The 15,840-nt window shown below is 44.6% G+C and overlaps 1 protein-coding gene across 5 annotated transcripts in view; it reads left to right on the forward strand.

Moving 5' to 3' along the window:
* Window positions 1-1,053: 1,053 nt before the first annotated feature.
* LOC311132985 (receptor-type tyrosine-protein phosphatase delta-like) overlaps window positions 1,054-15,840 on the forward strand; it is a 121,560-nt gene continuing 106,773 nt past the window's right edge. For all 5 annotated transcript variants that reach the window (XM_084166390.1, XM_084166393.1, XM_084166391.1 and 2 more), the window contains exons 1-2: window positions 1,054-1,246; window positions 3,517-3,658. The gene's annotated coding sequence lies outside the window, so the exon portion shown is untranslated. The remainder of the gene's footprint in view (window positions 1,247-3,516; window positions 3,659-15,840) is intronic.

The following is a 15,840-nucleotide window of genomic DNA, read 5'->3' on the forward strand; positions in this document are numbered from 1 at the left end:
TTGGGTAGGTTGGTTGTCTTTCTGATGGTAGCATCAGGTTAGGTGGTAGTTGACAGCTTTTGTTATTGTGGTTAGCTTTGAATCAGTCCGGCTAGGAGCTTGCCAGCTGTGCAGGCCTTTATTAACACATCTCAGACTTGAAGGAATTGTGTGTATTTATTGTGGAAACATGTAGCTTGAACCTTATCCTCGTCCTGTTTTTACTTCCTGCCTCGTATACATTGTGGACGTTGACAAAGAAAATAATTTCTGCTGTCATAGTGTTTCAAATGAAACCAGACATTTTTCTGTCAGTCAATGTAAACATTTGCATGGCAAGGGTTGGCCTTGACTGGCTTGCTTGACTGTACATACTAGGTACAATGAGCACAGCTTGTGGTTTACTCAATGTCAACCTTCACCTTCGAAAAGGATCAACCTCCAACGAGATTGGAGTATGATAGTCAGCAGGAAGATGATGGAATTAGCATTTCTACCATAACAGAATATGATAAACAGCTGCTGTTTGACTTGTACACTCACTGGGTGTTCTAAAGTGGATTATTTTTCAGTTGGTATTTTCAACATGAATTTCCATTGAAGTATGCTCATGAAATGACTGAATACATCCAACAGTGTATTTTCAGTCCATAGGCATACACACTGTTTAAATGTCTATTCGTCACTAAACGTTTGCCTCTAATCTTTTATTCATCCACTTTATATATGTAGTCCCTATACTGTATTGATTCCTCCACTTTATATATGTAGTCCCTATACTGTATTGCACTCTAAATCGATGACTTGATTTACAACACTAGAGTTTATTTACTACAAGGATTATATCTGTATTCCTACTTCTCTTGATTACATCCTTATTCAAGTATCTGATCTTATGTTTCCACTCACATTGAGAAAGCAAAGCAGGCTCCAAACAGAGTCTGGCTTGACCTCCAAAGACAATCCTCTTAGTGATACCGTGCAAGTGCTGAAATCTGCAACTGTGTGACCTTCTGGTGTGGGCACGTTGATAAGGGAGAGAAATCCCTTGCTCTCTCCAACACTTAGCACCTTCACTAACTCTTTATGTCCTCTCTCGCTCTCCCTCCCTCACTTTCCAGCACCACCAAAGTTTTTAAGAACCCCCAATGACCAAACGGGCGTGCAAGGAGGTGTGGCATCCTTCATCTGCCAAGCAACGGGAGACCCACGCCCCAAGATCGTTTGGAACAAGAAGGGGAAGAAAGTCAGCAACCAGAGATTTGAGGTATTAGGTCTATTGTTCTGATGTAAAATGCTCGACAAAAATGGGAATGCTCAACAGTGCTTTTGGTCCTCCCCCAAACCCCTAACACATAATCCATCCCCCCGCTCACCCAAACTGCCTTTGCCACCACGCATTAGCAGGCTCTAATAATCACGCAGCCATCTAACATGCATGAGTTATAATGAGCAAGTACACAGAGATCTGGTGACAGATTTGTAATTAAAGAAAGAAAGGATGAAAGATGGAGAGAGAAAGAAAGAAAAGGGGGAAGAAATGGTGTGCCCCAGATACCTATATTAACATCATGCTGCATTTGGCTGCCTTATGCAAAACGAGAGCAGTGTAGCTCTGTGGTTCAAAGCTCTTTTGCTTCGTGGCATCTTTATCTAAATGCATGTCCCCCTCCCTGCTTGGTTTCGCTGCAAGCTTTGATTTGTCCTTCTCTTTAATCGCCATGACAAATAACACATCAGCTCCGAACAGTGATAAGATTTCTATTAATTTCTGTGTCATTCCCTTTCGGAGTGTATCATGGTCCCCCCCCCCCCCCCCCCCCTATTCTTGCCATACTACTACTCAGCAGTAGTGGCTTATCTGGGTTTGGAGAACCTTCTCGCCTCTTTGGCATCTCATACGCCGGGCAGAAATCGAATCTTATCAGAGTGCATCGCATTTGCGCCGCTCCACGTGCTGAATGCTAACGCACTAGCTTGCTAACTCTCCTTTCGCCGCTGCAAACCTTGCTTGCTTGCAACCACCCTCATTCCCCCACTCACGTGCCGCCGCCTCCTCATCCCTAACAAAGCCCATTTCCTTTTACAGAAACACTGAGACTTTCTCAATCCCATTTTCTTTCTCTTTGAGTTTGAAATTGGGAAGGGAGCACTTTTACTTACCATCATCACATGCTCTTGCAATGATTGCCCAAATGTGCCCTAGTCGCTTGGCCACTGAACCGTCAAGGTGTTTTGTTAAACTAACACGTGAAATGATATGCTCTGAACTGTACCAATGAGTATCGAGGCCGGCCTCTGTACGTGTGTCTGGGTGTGTGCTTGTGTGTCTGTCTGCGTGTGTGAGGTTCTTACCAGTCCATTTTTGTATTTACACCTACCTAAAAATTCTTAAAAATGAGTTATGATACAGGGCTTTCTAAAAACAGTGAGTATACAGCATGCAACGATAGCTGTAAAAGCTACAAAACACCTGTTTGTGAACATTTTATGTGTCGTCCGTCCAAAACAATCGGTCATGTCTTTTTGTACAACTATCACGTCATGGTGATAACAATTGTTCGTTACTGTTTATCGAACCACATTTAATTGTTTGTTAATGTTCTGTCCCGTTTGATATATTTCAATGTGATGCATTTCTGGGAGAAATAGTGTGTTAACTTTAAGAGTGGGGCGAACCAAAATTTACATAGAATATAAAACAGACATAAAAGTTAAAGTAATTATTTCCGACTGGCCAGTAGATACTTTCCCATTCTTAAAGTTAGTTGTCCACTTTGGTTATCTTTCCAATAATTAGTACACAAGATAAACTCATATTTCGGATCGAAAGTTGATGTCGGAGAGCTGTGAGCCATCTTTTAATTGATATTATGTTTAATCTTCCATTACATCACTATATAATAATAAGCTCTCTGAACACAGCTTCTCTGGTAATAACTATACCAGTGGGTAGCCAATCATAAACACGAACAACAGTCTAAGGGCATAACTAGCCATGAAAAACATTGATCAATAGTGACAATGATAACATTATTATCTACATGCTATAGACATGGGATCTTTTCCTCGTAAACTCACAATGCGATACACACGTGGGTTCTGTATCAATTACTTAAAAGTCCATCCTCTCCTTGTCTCCTCCCCTTCACCTGCACTTAACTGAAAATACATGCTTCAGGCTGACTTTCACCTGGTCAGTTGTTTCAAGTCAGAGCAATAAAGGAGAGAAGGTGAGTGGTGGATGGACTTTTTAGACAATTGAGAAAGAGCACATATACTCCCAAACACTCACCCAAATAATGTGCTTATATTAGGAGCTGATATTAGGATATAATATTAGTGTATACTATCCATAGCAGCTTTCATAGTTTTCTAACGTGTGTTAGAAAACAGTGTGTTTGGCACCATCAGTGTTGTAGGCCAAATGTGTTTATACTCTGCTGCAGGAGTGGTTGGAATTGCTCTGCGCAAGCTTCCGTCACCGATTGGGAACAAAAAAACTCCTTTAACATATCTTGTTTCTCGCACCTGCAGGTGATTGAGTTCGATGACGGCTCTGGCTCGGTGTTGAGAATTCAGCCCTTGCGTACGCCCCGAGACGAAGCCATATACGAGTGCGTCGCCTCCAACACTGTTGGAGAGCTGAGTGCAACTACGAGACTCACTGTTTTACGTGGTAGGTGCTCCTTTCTCCGCGACCGAAATGCTAACTCTTGTTCCTTTAACTCTCAGTTTCTTCAACTAACCAGGTAAGCTAGACTTTCTTTGTTTCTATGTCTGTGCCGTCTTCTTTCTTTTCCCTTTGAACACATATAGTTGAATATCAGGTTTTGGTTCCACTCATGTCGAATGTACTGACTTAATTAGAGTTACTCCATTAGAAACTTAGCCTAAATAAGTTGGATTTTCTAAATCAATTAACACGTTTTCATACATTTTCCTGACACGATAATTAAGATGCTGGTTGAGTTATGCAGCGTAGTTTCTATTTCTTGCTCTTGGTGTTCTAATGGAAAGTTGAGAGATATTCAAATCACATTTCATTTGGCTTATCTGCTTCTGCTTTAATATTTACTTAACTGGAGAGAAAGGAATGGCTATTTGAATCAGGTTTAAAACTGATAAAACCACAGAAATGGCTCAAATTTAAGTAGCTCATTCCATCATATAGGTCATGAATTATCATGTTTTACCTCCTCTTGTAATTTGACTGTATAACTAAATGAGTGTCCTATATTTGGTTGTAACTTTGTAATACTTGCAGTTGCTTGAAATATATGCACTGTCATAGGAAGTGCAAATTCACAATAGTTTACTTTGAATACAAAAATTGGTCGCATATCTGAAGTTAATTGCTGGCACCACAATCATAATCACTAGCACATACTGTACATATAAAAAGCAAATGCTTATCTTGATTCCACACAACATCCTATTGAAACGCTAAAGCACACTGTCCCGGGACTCAAAAAGACAGTGTGGTTTTAGACCTATCTCTCTAAAGCAGACTTATTATGTTCTGAATGGAGAAAATGGCTCTAACATGCCTTGGCGCTCTGAATGAGGTGTGCTCCATTATCCCCCACAATTACACAGCATGGAAAATGAGTTCCTATTGAGTGGGGAGCTCCCCAGCTAAAGGAAAGAGCTGGCTCGGCGACTCTCTGAAGCGCCTTGTCATCTCTTTCTTATCTCCAATGCCGAGGCGAACACAAGGCCCCTGGCACGGTCCCCGGGGGCCCACTGAAAGGGGAAGATGGCAGATTCTCATGCAGTCTCTCACCATGTTTACACTATGGTGTGTGTGTGTGTTTATGAATTTGTGTGGAAACACACAATAACATGCAGGCACATACTGTATACACACACACACACATACTCACACACTTACACTGAGACAGGCGAGGGAAATTAGTGTCACTGCATCTGCTTCACAGAACCTATGCCTCTCAGCTCCACAGCTAAGGCATTACATTTTAGTCATTTAGCAGACACTTTTTTTTTTGCATTAGCATGTAAAGTGCCTTCAGAAAATATTCACACTCGTTGACTTTCTCCACATTTTGTTGTGATTGTGGATTAAATTGTGATTTTGTGTTACTGGCCTACACACAATACCCTATAATGTCTAAGTGGAATTATGGATGGTGTATCAGTCACTACAGAAATACAGGCGTCCTTCCTAAATCAGTTGCTGGAGAGGAAGGAAACCACTCAGGGATTTCACCTTGAGGCCAATGGTGGTTTTAAAACAGTTACAGAGTTTAATGGCTATGATAGGAAAAAACTGAGGATGGATCAACGACATTGTAGTTACTCCACAATACTAACCTAAATGACAGTGGGAAAAGAAGGAAGCCTGTACAGATAAAAAAATATTCTAAAACATGCATCCTGTTTGCAATAAGGCACTAAAGTAAAATTGCAAAAAATGTGGCAAAGAAATTAAATCCAACACAACACATCACTGAGTACCCCTCTTCATATTTTCAAGCATGGTGTTGGCTGCATCATGTTATGGGTATGCTTGTCATCGGCAAGGACTAGGGAGTGGGAGACAAATTCACCTTTCAGCAGGACAATAACCTAAAACACAAGGCCAAATATACACTGGAGTTGCTTCCAAGACGCCATTGAATGAATATTCATTCCATTTCACTTTGTCCCTGTAGTGGGTGATTTTGGACAGAGTCAAGCGCAGGAGGGTAAATCACAGAATATATGGTTTATTCAGGAACACAGTGGTACGCAGCAATGCATAAAACACTCCAGTGCGATAAATACGGCGCACTGGAGAAAAACAAGGCATACGGGTGAATATCCCGGCCATACAAAATAAAAAGTAGCTCCACCGAACTAGAGTCAACTCTACAATACCTAATCACACACAAAGACAGGGGGGCATAGGGAACACTTATACAGGTGATGGGATATGAACCAGGTGTGTGTAATAAACAAGACAAAACAAATGGAATAATGAGATGAGGAGCGGCAGTGGCTAGAAGGCCGGTGACGACGAACGCCGAAGCCTGCCCGAACAAGGAGAGGAGGCAGCTTTGGAGGAAGTCGTGACAATACCCCCCTCCCCTTGAAGCGCAGCTCCAGCAGTGCGCCGACACCTGCCTCGGGGACTACCAGGAGGACGCGGAGCAGGGCGAGCCGGGGGACGACGGTGGACATCCCGCAACAGGGTGGGATCGAGGATATCCCTCACCCAGACCCAGCACCGTACCCCTCCCACTCCACGAGGTACTGAAGGCCCCCCACCCGATGCCTCTAATCCAGGATGGAATGGACAGAGTACGCCGGGGCCCCCTCGAGTGGGCGGAGGGACCTCCCGCACCTCAGACTCCTGGAGTGGACCAGCCACCACCGGCCTGAGGAGAGTCACATGAAACGAGGGGTTAATACGGTAATCAGGAGGGAGTAGTAACCTATAAGTAACCTTGTTTATTCTCCTTAGGACTTAGATCGGCCCCACAAACCACGGGCTCAGCTTCCGGCAGGGCAGGCGGAGGGGCAGATTCTGGGTCGAGAACCAGACTCGATCACCCGGTACAAAGACCGAGGCCTCACTACGGTGGTGGTCAGCATTGACTTTCTGGCAACGCACGGCGCACTGGAGGTGGACGTGGGCAGCGTTCCACGTCTCCTCCTCGCGCCGAAACCAGTCGTCCTCTGCAGGAGCTTCGGTCTGGCTCTGATGCCACGGTGACAGAACCGGCTGATACCCTAAGACACATTGAAAGGGAGTTAGGTTAGTGGAGGAGCGGCGGAGAGAGTTCTGGGCATATTCGGCCCATGGCAAGAACAACGACCACTCCCCCGGCCGGTCCTGACAGTAGAACCGCAGGAACCTATCCACATCCTGATTCACCTGTTCCACCTGCCCATTAGACTTGGGGTGAAACCCAGAGGTCATGCTGACCGAGACCCCCAGACGTTCCATGAACGCCTTCCAGACCCTGGACGTAAACTGGGGACCCCGGTCAGACACGATGTCCTCTGGCACCCCGTAGTAGAAGACGTGCATAAACAGAGCCTCTGCAGTTTGCAGAGCCATGGGGAGACCGGGCAGAGGAAGGAGGTGGCAGGCTTTAGAAAAGCGGTCCACAATAACCAGGATGGTGGTGTTACCCTGAGGGAGGGGAAGATTGGTTAGGAAGTCAGTAGACAAGTGGGACCATGGCCATTGTGGAACTGGTAAGGGATGTAACTTACACACTGGGAGGTGCCTAGGTGCCTTACTCTGGGCGCACACCGAGAAGGAGGAGATATACACCCTCACGTCCTTAGCCAAAGTAGGCCACCAGTACTTCCCGGTCAGACAGCGTGCTGTACAACCGATACCTGGATGACCAGAGGAGGGAGACGTGTGTGCCCAATAGATAAGACGGTCACGGACAAGAGACGGCACGTACCGCAGGCCAGCTGGGCACTGAGGTGGAGATGGCTCTGTGCATAGCGCCCACTGTATGTCCCTGTCCACCGCCCACACTACCGTCGCCACAATGCGGGATGCCGGGAGTATGGGGGTGTTGTCTATGGGCCTCTCCTCTGTGTCGTACAGCCGTGACAGCATGTCTGCCTTCACGTTCTTAGTACCTGGTATGTATGACAACATGAAATCAAACCGGATGAAGAACAAGGCCCACCTGGCCTGGCGAGGGTTCATCCTCATTGCCCGGATGTACTCCAGGTTACGGTGGTCAGTCCAGACAAGGAAAGGGTGTTTCGCCCCCTCGAGCCAGTATCTCCACGCGGTCAGGGCTCTGACCACAGCCAACAGCTCCCGATCACCAACGTCGTAGTTCTGCTCCGCCGGGCTGAGCTTCTTCGAGAAGAAGGCACAGAGGGGCAGAGCTTGGGTGGCATGCCCTAGCGTTGGGATAAGACAGCGCCTACCCCTACCACGGATGCAACCACCTCCACTACAAATGGCAATGATGGATCGGGATGGTCCAGTACCTGGGCTGAGGAGAACAGAACCTTCAGGTTACTGAAAGCCCTGTCAGCCTCAGTAGACCAGTGGAGCCGGGACAGCCCACCCTTCAACAGAGAGGTGATGGGAGCTGCGACCTTGCCAAAGCCCTGGATAAATCCCTGATAGTAATTGGCAAAGCCAATGAAGCGCTGCACCTCCTTCACCATGGTTGAGGTCGGCCAATTCCACACGGCGGAAATGTGGTGTCCCTCCATCTCCACACCTGAGGTGGTGATGTGGTATCCGAGGAAGGAGACGGACTGTTGGAAGAACAGACACTTTTCTGCCTTGGCATATAGGTAATTCTTCAACAGTCGGCCCAGCACTTTGCGAACCAGGGACACATGCTCGGCGCGCGTAGCGGAATACACCAGAATGTCATCGATGTAGACCACCACACCACGATCCAGCATGTCCCGAAACACCTCGTTCACAAAGGACTGGAAGACTGATGGAGCATTCATCAACCCGTACGGTATCACCAGGTATTCATAATGCCCCGTGGTTGTACTGAATGCTGTCTTTCACTCGTCCCCTTCCCGAACACGCACCAGTTTGTACGCAGTCCGGAGATCTAATTTCTTGAAGAAGCGCACCCCATGCATTGATTCGATAACAGAGGAGATGAGGGGTAGAGGGTAGCTATAGCGAATGGTTGTTTGATTAAGTGCCCAGTAATCAATGCAAGGGCGCAGACCTCCGTCTTTCTTCTTCACGAAAAGAAACTTGGAGGCGGGCGAAGTGGAGGGACGTATAAACCCCTGGCACAAGGACTCGGAGACGTATGTCTCCATAACCTCAGTGTCAGCCTGCAACAGGGGATATAAATGACTCCTGGGAGGCACAGCGTCTACCCGGAGGTTTATCGCGCAATCCCCCACCCGATGGGGTGGTAATTTGGTCGAGGTATTCGGGGGAATGCGCAAGGTGGAGGTAGTGTCTGGACTTTCCACCGTGGTTGCACCAACGGAAACAGCTAGACACCTACCCTGACACTCTCGCAACCACCCCATGAGAATACTCTGTGGCCATGAAAAGGTGGGGTCGTGTAGTGCGAGCCAGGGAAGACCGAACACAACAGGGAAATCAGGGGACTCAATAATATAGAAGGTGACTTGCTCCCAATGGGTCTCCTGCATGATCATTGTGACTGGTGCTGTAACTTCCCTAACAAAACCTGACCCTAATGGTCGACTGTCAAGTGCTTTGCTGGGTAATGGAATGGGCAGGATAACCAATGTAATACAGAGACTATTAGCTAAAGTTCTGTCCATAAAGTTCCCAGCTGTGCCTGAATCGACCAGCGCCTTGCACTGGGGAAAAACCGTCTAATCAGGGAAGTTGACGTGTATGGTGCAGTGCGCAGCAGAGGGCTCTGAACGAGTGTGGGTTTGCGCTACCTGGGGTGACGCAAGAGTGCCCTGCCTGCCGCCTCCAGACCCGGAAGAACCCTTACGACAGTGTGCAGCAGAATGTCCTCTCCTGCCACAAGAGTGATACTGGAGCTGTCGTCCTCCGTTCTCCCGGATCGCTGCACCACTAAGCTCCATCGTAACGGAATCTGGGTTGAAGGGGGGTGAAACGGGCAGGCCACTTCCAGAACGTCCTCTTGACTAGCAGGTTGTCCAACCGGATGGCCATGTCCACCAGCTGGTCGAAAACGTGGTATCCCGGCAGGCTAGCTCCCTTCGGACGTCCTCTCACAAGGCTGCCCTGGAAGTGGTCAATGAGGACCCGCTCATTCCACCCGGACCCAGCCACTAGATTTAAAAACTCCAGGGAAAAGTTCTGCCCCGAGAGGCAGGAGACTAGGGCGGACACCTTATCCCGCGTCGATGGAGCCGGGCTGATGGTCGAAAAATAGAGGAGGAATCCCTGGCAACGGGCCGCTGACCCGTCGTACTCCCTCAGTCGTGATAGGTGAATCCCTCTGGGCACTGGGGTGTGGTTGGCTGGATCCGGTCGCTCAGATGGTCCCGAAGGGTCGGGTCCTATCCTCTCCAGGCGTTGGACGACCTGGAGAACCCAATCCATCGCTTCTCCCAAGCTGGCTAGCATGCTGGAGTGCTCCCGGACCTGCTCCACAACTCCAGGCATGTTCTCCGCTCCTGCTGACTCCATGATACCCGTGTGTGATTCTGTAGTGGGTGATTTTGGATGGAGTCAGGCGCAGGAGGGTAAATCACAGAATATATTGTTTATTCAGGAACACAGCGGTACGCAGCGATGCGTAAAACACTCCGGTGCGGTAAATACGGCGCACTGGAGAAAAACAAGGCACACGGGTGAATATCCCGGCGATACAAAATACAAAGTAGCTCTACCTAGCTAGAGTAACCTCTACAATAACTAATCACACACAAAGAATCAGAATCACACTTCTGTGTTGCAATAAAGTAATGCTTTCTGGTCAAGCCAGATGAGAGCCAGATCACTCTCACTCACTCATGCATACACCAGACACCCAGACATACACACACTTTCACATCCACATCCACACAAACCCTCAACAGACCTGCCAATCTCTACCTGAATGAACACATAAACTTAACACCTGCTTTTCTCTAGAACGTGTTTCTGACAGCACAACCAACCAAAGTCAAACATTGTCGAAGTTGTGTTTCAGAATGCAACTTATTTTGGAAGCCTCATGTCTTATTCATGTAGTCTACTGAGCTAGAATGCGAGTGCCCGTTGCAAGGTTGAGCTTTTACATTAGAGGGCGGGGTGGTGGGTACAGTTATAGGGCAATGTAAGGGTAGTGTACTTTTACAAGGTCACAGAACAATGCATAATACAAAAAGCCCTGTTCCAAAAATAGTCTACGTATCTCCGACATGGTTCTGTATCTCCCTTGGAGAATATGTCTGTATTTGCGCCTATTTTGTTAAGATTTATTTAGAAAATTCCTCTGCCTTGTACTTTATTTGGGGCTTGATACACCAAAAAGTCAAATCTGAGTTCAATCTGTCGGTGTAGCTAGGAACTTTGGAGATGATATCTCTAACCTTGTATTCCACTTGCCGAGACGCTACAGACGCAATAGATACATAGATACATAAACGAATCACCAGATGAAGACACTACTAATCCGGTGATACATATAAAGTGACTGTTCATTTAGTTCATTTGAGCTCCAGTGGCCTGTGCTAGGTTAGCATCTGTTTCTGGTAGCTAGCTCCAGGGGGAGATAATGGATAATTCCATAAAGAGGGAAAAGTAACATTGTTGTAATTGCCACAGCAATGAAGAGTCAGGGCTGCGAGGTGAATAATCCAGTGGCAGAGATATTAGCATTTGGGTGGGCTGCAGACTTGATGGGAAACACCATTAGTAATGAACTTCCCTGGCTTAGAGAAAGTAATTTGTGTGAAAGGCGAACCGCTAGCGTAATGATGTTTGTACCCAGAATCTACTTGTCCAATGAATGAGGGACCTAATTTGCATATTGTATTTTTTCTTCCCGCTTCTAGCTCTTCCCCTCCTCCATTTTGATGAACTCGGAGATGACTTAAGTCATATGTGATACGGGTGTTTGAATTAAGCTTTTCTGATTTGCGGTTGAAATTGGAAAAGGGTGATAAGTGGTCAGAGAAGCACAACAAATGGGGCAAGAGTCTTAGTGTAGTGTTGATGATATCCAAGTATAGTGTTGGATTTTAACATTTTGTGTTTTTTGTCCGATTTTACGACAGGTGTTCTGGTACTGTAGGACATGTTTCATATTCCCCCAGGACACACAGAGCACGATAAGACATTGATTCCCAAATAAGAAAATGATTGCACCAGCCATTATGTCAGCCAAGTGTCCATACACTTTAGATAGATAGAGAACCATCAGTTTGTCATTCGAACTACTAATCTATATCTACAGTATAGTACATGTCAACCGGAGCATTTAGTCATAGATTTTCAATAGTGAGCAGGTAAATTAAAATAATTGCCTTTCAATGTAGACACCCAAACACAAGCACAGACCTCATGTTACTTCAGCAGCACAATCATATGCTATTATCACGTGCTATGGCTATGTTCATTTTCTTCACTGCATGATTAAGAAAGGTAATGTATCCATATATTCCCATTATACTGTGAATCACCACTTCTCTCGCCAGTCTCACAAGCGTGCAGATGTGCTCAACTTGACAGTAAGAGTGTAAAATAGAAAGTCGCTCTACTGTGATGGAAAAAAGGCCAAAACAAAATGCATCATTTCCATTTGTAAGATGTGTCACAGGGTGCTCTCGCTCTATATTTTCAGACGAAGTATAGACTATAATTTAGTTTACATGCTTAGCTTTCTACACCTTGCGGTTTTCAAACACTAGAGTAGAGTACAGTTTGAATAGTATAATATGGAATGAGAAAATTCCTCAGAAAACGAAGTGCATCTGCTTCTGTAAAGAAAGGAGAAAGTGAATATTATGAAGTTCCACCCACGTAAACCAATAAGAATGTCTATAAAACAGTAACTTGTGTATTGCTATGCATTTATAGGCCGTACTGGCATAAATTCACCACAGTGATAAACTTAAACCAATTTTCTCAGTCTGAAGTTCAGAGTCAGAGTAGAACCCAGACAAATGATATCCTATTCTTTCTTTTATCATTCCCTCGAGTTGCAGTGCCCAGGCTATGTTTTCTCTTTGAATCCAACAAGGAACAGAATAAGTCTAGACCAATAATATTCTTAAGCACTCCCCTACCCACACAGACACATCACAATGTTTGTCCTCTTCACCATACTATTTTGCAAGGATTTTCATTTCAAATCCTAAATAACTACTTTTCTGTGTCATGTTGTAGGGTCTTATTACTAATTCTTCACATTACTTTGTTTCTCTACTCTGTACTTTCTACTCTGTAGCCTACATCCCAGGTTGCACTTAAAACAAGCACAGCCTGACAGAAAAACAAAACATTAACTGAGCGTTCAAATTGCTCGTGAAGCAAATTGCTGCCTCAGCTGTCTTGGACTGCCAGAGCAAGGCACGCAGTGTGGGCGAAGCAGGTGGCTAGTGTAAAATTGCTGTGCCTGAGATCGTTATGTTTGCGAAAGGTAATGCAGAAGGTGAACAAGGTAGCATAGTGGGCCAGGAGTGAGAACATGATTATGTTTGGTTCACCGGCAAGTTCTGTAAATGCCCCATGCTACAATACAGAACACTCAGGACACTCAATTGGGCTGCAGAATTACTTTATAAATAAATCGTGTTTTTCAACCCAGGTGAACTCCTTTTGAGGGGAGAAATATGGAATAATTATAAAGTGCCTGATACAGCGTTTTAAGTGTAACATAAGTTCTGTAACTCTATTTGTGCTTGGTCTGCTCCAGTCCGGTTTCTCAACGCATGGGTGAAAAAAGAACCCCCAGCGACCCATACTATTCTCTCAAATGTTTGGCACAGTCATATTTTCCTGGTGGAGCATGGCAGTTGGTTATTTCCATGAGAACAAAAAGTAGTCATCAGGTCTAATTGAACAGACACAGATGATTTACATTTCCCCATTTTGGATTTTCATTACTCCCTCTTCTAAACTGTGTGGTCCCATGTGGCTCAGTTGGTAGAGTATGGTGCTTGGAATGCCAGGGTTGTGTGTTCAATTCCTACGGGGGACAAGTACGAAAGAAGTATGAAAATGTATGCACTCACTACTGTAAGTCGCTCTGGATAGGAGCGTCTGCTAAATGACTCAAATGTAAAAATGTAAACTCATCAGCAGATTAAGGTATTTTATCAATATTGTCCCTGTCTTCTATAAATCTGTCCAGGTAGATAGCTCTTGCAGTATGCACGTTTTTCAATCAACTGGAAGCCTCGGAATGATTGTAAAACTGTGGCGACGCTGCACATTATTATATAAATCTGCTGGCCAAAAGGCAAGTCTTGTATTGGCTCTCCCCTCAAATCTAAATCTCCCCAGTCTCATTCGTCACCAAAAATGGAACAGATAATGACACATTTTTTATGATTGTAATTAAAAAGATTGAGTCGAATGTCCTCAAAGAAATTGATCTCTTGGCAGAAGATAATTCTCTCCTAAATTTCCCTGCTGAATTAGTCTAGGGTGGCGAATTGGTATTTGTACAGTACTGAGCGTGATTTAAGACAAAAAAAACTAGCGTGGTGTTTAGCTAGAAATGACCTGCGGCTGGCTGCTATCAAGATGGATGTGCTGCTTTATTGTCCAATAGCGAGTGAGAAAACATCTGCTGAAGCCACAAAGGAACTGGGATTGCACTGTGAAAATGATAGATAATGTGGTGGTCAGGGTGGTGGAGTATTTTCGAAATAAAAGTAAACACGACCCTCTGTAAATTAATCATTATCAATTCGGACAGATGGGGCTAGTATTTTCTGCTTGGTGCTCCTAGAAATCAGTGTCCTCTGTAATGACCTCAGGTTTTAAAATGGGAAGCGCAATTAGTTGCTTAATGATTTGAAAATGCTAATTTCTTGTCACATCTCCTGGCAACAATTATTTTACTTGTTAATAGCCCCAAAAGGTTGGAGAATACAAAAAGAAAATGACATCCACAAACTAATCTCCTACATGGACAGGCCAGACGAGCAAATTTCAAGGAATAAACATTCCAATACCCAATTTTGGTGAGAGATACCTATCGCATACTGTAGGTTTCATCCCACTAATGGCACTACCGTACAAGTCAAAGGACGTGTCAGGAAATTAAGAATATAGCTGTATAATTTCAATTATCTCTATTAGTTCTGTTGCTCTATATCATGTTACAAACCTGGAGGTATGCGTGTAAGTAGCCACCTGCACACACCAGTCACAATCATTGCAATTGACAAGGGGCTGTTTGGTGGAATGTGTCGTCGTCATCGTTACCGGGGAACATTCCGTGGGCTGTGGGGACTTAAAGGTCGTAAAGTGGGAGTGTATTAGCCTAAGCCAAGGAGTCAAGGGGTGCTAATGTAGGTGCTTCGCTTTGATCTCAGCCATACTCAAGTCATTTTCTAGTACATTAAATCGGGCACTTTAGGATCACTTCTAATGCATCTAATGATGCACTTGAGAAACCTCTTCAAGCCTGCCTGCAAGGGTACTACTAATTAAAGCCAAACAACTTTAGACTGGTAAAAAAACAAGGTAGGGAACAAATACCCGAACTTTTGTTGAACGTTTTTCCATAGTTGTCAACATACGATCTGGGGTTATTTAGATTGTATTTATGTATTTAAAGGTACAATGCAGCTGTTTTATTTCATTTCTGAGTTACAATTAAGAACCATACTGTGATTGTTTTCAGTTAAAATGGTCAAAAAGGAGCAGAAATAGCTTCTTAGAAAATAGACATTTCTCAAGCAAAAATTTTGCAAGGCAGGCCACAATTCAATCCCACCAAAATAGGCTGAAATTTCAACCGGTCTTTTCAACAGATCTTACACTAAAAGGGCATTATCATCATTTTCAAAATGTCACAGTATTATTCCAACCTCATAGCGTGGAAATATACAGTGAGCTCCAAAAGAAACACTAGATACAGTGAGCTCCAAAACTATTGGGACAATGACATATGTTTTGGCTCTGTACTCCAGCAGTTTGCATTTGAAATGATACAATGACTATGATGTTAAAGTACAGACTGTAAGCTTTAATTTGAGGGAATTGTCATCCATATCGGGTGAACCGGCTAGAAATTACAGCACCTTTTACAATAACATGATAGGTTAGCATTTCTAGGTGGGATGATATTTATGCCTCTGTAACTTTCTCACTCATCATTATTCACGATTCATTCAGGATTATCTGTAATCATGGTAGCATCCACATTAATGTAATATTTAGAAACTTATTCTATTCTTATTTAAAATAAAAGTGACTCCAAAATGACACAATACATTATT

This window comes from Coregonus lavaretus (assembly GCF_964263955.1).
Source record: "Coregonus lavaretus genome assembly, chromosome: 7".
NCBI lineage: Eukaryota > Metazoa > Chordata > Actinopteri > Salmoniformes > Salmonidae > Coregonus > Coregonus lavaretus.